A 3636-nucleotide genomic window follows, 5' to 3' on the forward strand; every position below is an offset into this window, starting at 1 on the left:
TTAAAGCATCTCTTCAGTAACTTGATAGTTCTGAAGGCAAAAGGAAAAGGTACAGAAGGCATAAAAATATGATCCTTAAGTCTGATTTAATAGCTCTAACTAGATCCCTGCAACCACTATTAGAATATATATTGGGGGGGGGTAAACATGAAACATTTTCAAACATCTATTGCATACTTAACTTTGAAGCAAGTCTCCAAAAATTCTAAAAAGTCAATATCACATATTACATTCTCTGCCTATAATCAAAACTCAAAAACAGGCTGAGCCTGGTGGCTCATGCCTGTAATCCTAGCACTCTGGGAGGTTGAGGCAGGTGGATCACTTGAGTTCAGAGATTGGAAACCAGGCTGAGAAGAACAAGACCCCGTCTCTACTAAAAACAGAAAAATTGGTCACGTGTTGTAGTAGGCACCTGTAGTCCCTGCTACTCAGAAGGCTGAGACTGGAGGATACTTGAATCCAGAAGTTTGAGGTTGCTGTGAGCTAGGCTGACACCACAGCACTCTTGCCTGGGCCACAAAGTGAGACTCTGTCTCAGAACACACACACACACACACACCCACACACACACACACCCTCAAAAACAAAATGGCAACTTCTATAAAAAGACTCACCTTCAGAAATTTAAAAGTACCTTTAAATAACCATGAATGGAAAAATAAAACATAATGGATATCAGAAAATATTTTTCCCCTTCTGCCTGGTGAAACCCTTGTGATAGTTTCAACTCCTTTTTCGGTAGACAATACACACACACACACCTGTCCTATTGTCTCTGCGTTGGTCAGTGCCCAGACTGGCTCCCCCCAACCTGCCACGCCTTCCTTTGGAGGCAAGGCCAAGCAGTGGCACATCATATCCCAGAGTTCTGCAAAGACAAGGTGACCCTACAAGGACAAGGTTACCAGACGTCCCACTTTTGGCCTGACAGTCCCTATTTTTAACAATTTGTCCCATGTCCCACGGCGTTTTAAAAAAGTCCTGATTTTTGGAAAGAATGCATGACAAGCTAGGGAACAGCAGGAGAATGGGAAGGGAATATACTTGGCTGCTGAAAAGGTTAATGTAACTCCACTTGGGAATGAAGAGGTTAATGTAACTTCATTTGGAAATGAAAAGGCTAATGTAAACTCCCTACTCCCCTCCTGGGCAAGGTATCAGAAGGAGACTGGCTCCCTCCCTTGCTTCTAGGCAAGGACAATTAGCTCAGAAGGAGCCAAACTGTCTGGAACAAACAAATAGCCCCCTCCTCTCTAGAGTAAGGTGACCAGATTTCCTGCTTTTGGCAGGACAGTCCCGATTTTTAACAATTTGTCTTGCATCCTGCGGCGTTCTAAAAAAGCCCCAATTTTTGGAAAGAATGCACAACAAGCTAGGGAACACAGGAGAACAGGAAGGGAATATACGGTTTTCGGCTGCCATGTGGCTATTTCACCAGGATATGCGTTTTATATTATTTTTGTTAATTTTATAATGTTAAACTTTAATAATAACAAATAATTGTTGAGAACTGATTATCGAGAACTGCTTATCAAACTTTGCATTGTTGTCAGGCCCCACCACCCAGGCCCTGTCCCATGCAATGGTGTCCTGCTTTACCAATGTTAAAATCTAATCACTGTAGTGTAAGTTGCCCTCCCTGAATTTCCCCCCAGGACATTGTGGTATGTACCTATTTTGCAAGGGAGAAAAATTGCTAATCGCTCTAGTGATCATAGCATTGGGTAAAATGACTAACTGAAAGAGAGGCACTTCGACCAGCAGAGCTTTCACTGACCACTGAGGCTTGTACGAAAGGTCTTTATTGATAGGGGAGGAAGGCTGCAGAGCAGCACCAAGGAGGAGTGAAAAGAGGGGAGAGAGATAAGGAGAGAGCGGGGAAGAGGAGAGAGAGAGTGTAGAGTAGAGAAGAGCGAGGGGGAAGAGGAGGGAAGAGACAGCAGAGAAGGAAGGCAGAGGGAGGTGGGGGGCGGGGGGGGCACATATTATATAGGGAAGTTTTAGAATGGTGATGGGCTGGTGGGATAACCAATAAGGAGTTATTAAGCTGGCAGAAAGAGCCATTAGGGGCGGACAGCGGGAAATTGGAACAGGGTGATGAGGTAAGTAGGCCACTCCCTGTGCTAGGGAGGGAGTTGTAACTTTAAGGGCAGGAAGGGGCTTTTGGGGGGGAAGGGCTTTCTGAGGCAATAATCTAACACTAACTGCTCTACCCTCGTAACTCCCCCTGTTGCAGGAAGATGAGGCCCAACAGAGAGAAAGAGCACCCAAACACCATAGTTATAAGAGGAAGGGCTTTATTCATCGGCTGGGAGCTTACAGCATAGAAGATGGCCATGCTCCTTGACTGGCTTGGTCTTTCCCTTTTTATTGACAGTCAAAAAGTTCCACCCCACAGGTACCCTTCCCATTGGCCAGTTTGAATCAAGCGGGAGAAGCTACTCCAGCCCCTACAGAACTACAGGATTTCACAGAACTTGGAAATTTCCAAGTTCCAGGAGGTTAAGCCCATAAATTCCCAAGAGCTGAGTCAGCATGCAGAGGGCCCTGCAGGTGCATTCTCGTGGTCTCCCTCAGAAGACCTGTTCTCCCGGACCTTGCCCCTCTCCGGTATCCTCTCTCACCCCTATACCTTTAACTGCTATTTTCGCTTCTGTAATAATGCTTACTTGCCCCCTGGAAAAATTTTGCCCTATAAAAACCAGAGCCACTGTTTCCCCCAGTCTTCATGACCCAGTCAACGTCACATGAAAACACGGGGTTGCTCTCATAACCCCGCACTGGGACACTGAGGCAGTTGCTGGCCGGCTCTTCAATAAAAGAACTCCTCTTTTTTAAATTTGACTTGTCTGGTGGTGTGGTCTTTGAGAGACTCCTGGGCATAACACTGGAAGGCCAAGAAAGGGATGGAGTGTTTCAGTGTGAATGTCTCATTCATTTACATGAATGAATGGACTAAATTCTAACTGACAGGGTGGGTATGTGGAAAGACCCTGTTGGTGTGGAAGAGGGAAGAAGCAGGGAGCCTCTGGTATGCACAGTGAAGACCACCAGGGAGTCTAACCACAGGCTGGAAAGGAGGGGTGTTCCACCTTTGCCTTTGAAGGAGCTAAGGAAATTTCACCCCAAAATATGATTCTTTGGTATTAAAAAAAAATTTTTTTTTTTTTGGCCAGGGCTGGGTTTGAACCCACCACCTCTGGCATATGGGGCCGGCGCCCTACTGTTAACCCCCAGACTCAATTCAAGCATCACTCTGAGAGGCCGAACGTCGCTGCAAAGGCACGAGGAATTTTATTTATTCAAGCTCAGAGCCTGGGCTGCCCTTTAAGAAAAAGCGGGAACAGCTGTTACAGACTATTCAGACAATTCCTTTATACCTTTCCCTCTTCCCTCCCATTAGACCATCCCACCCCATCCCCTTATTGGTAGGTAAACCATGTCTGTCCTAAACTGACAGGTACAGGGTAGTCGTGTTCAGGGTTGATTGGCTCAGGGACGATCTTCTTTGTCTCAGGTGAGTGAATGAGAAGGAAGGGATAAAAGTCGCAAGTGGGGCGAGTGCAGAGTAGAGTGACGAGTGCCAAAAGGGGAGGGGGTCAGGATGTGGGCTGAGTGCACAAGGGGGCTAGT

Source organism: Otolemur garnettii, unplaced genomic scaffold (assembly GCF_000181295.1).
Source record: "Otolemur garnettii isolate 467f Iridium unplaced genomic scaffold, OtoGar3 scaffold00053, whole genome shotgun sequence".
NCBI classification, from domain to species: Eukaryota; Metazoa; Chordata; class Mammalia; order Primates; family Galagidae; genus Otolemur; species Otolemur garnettii.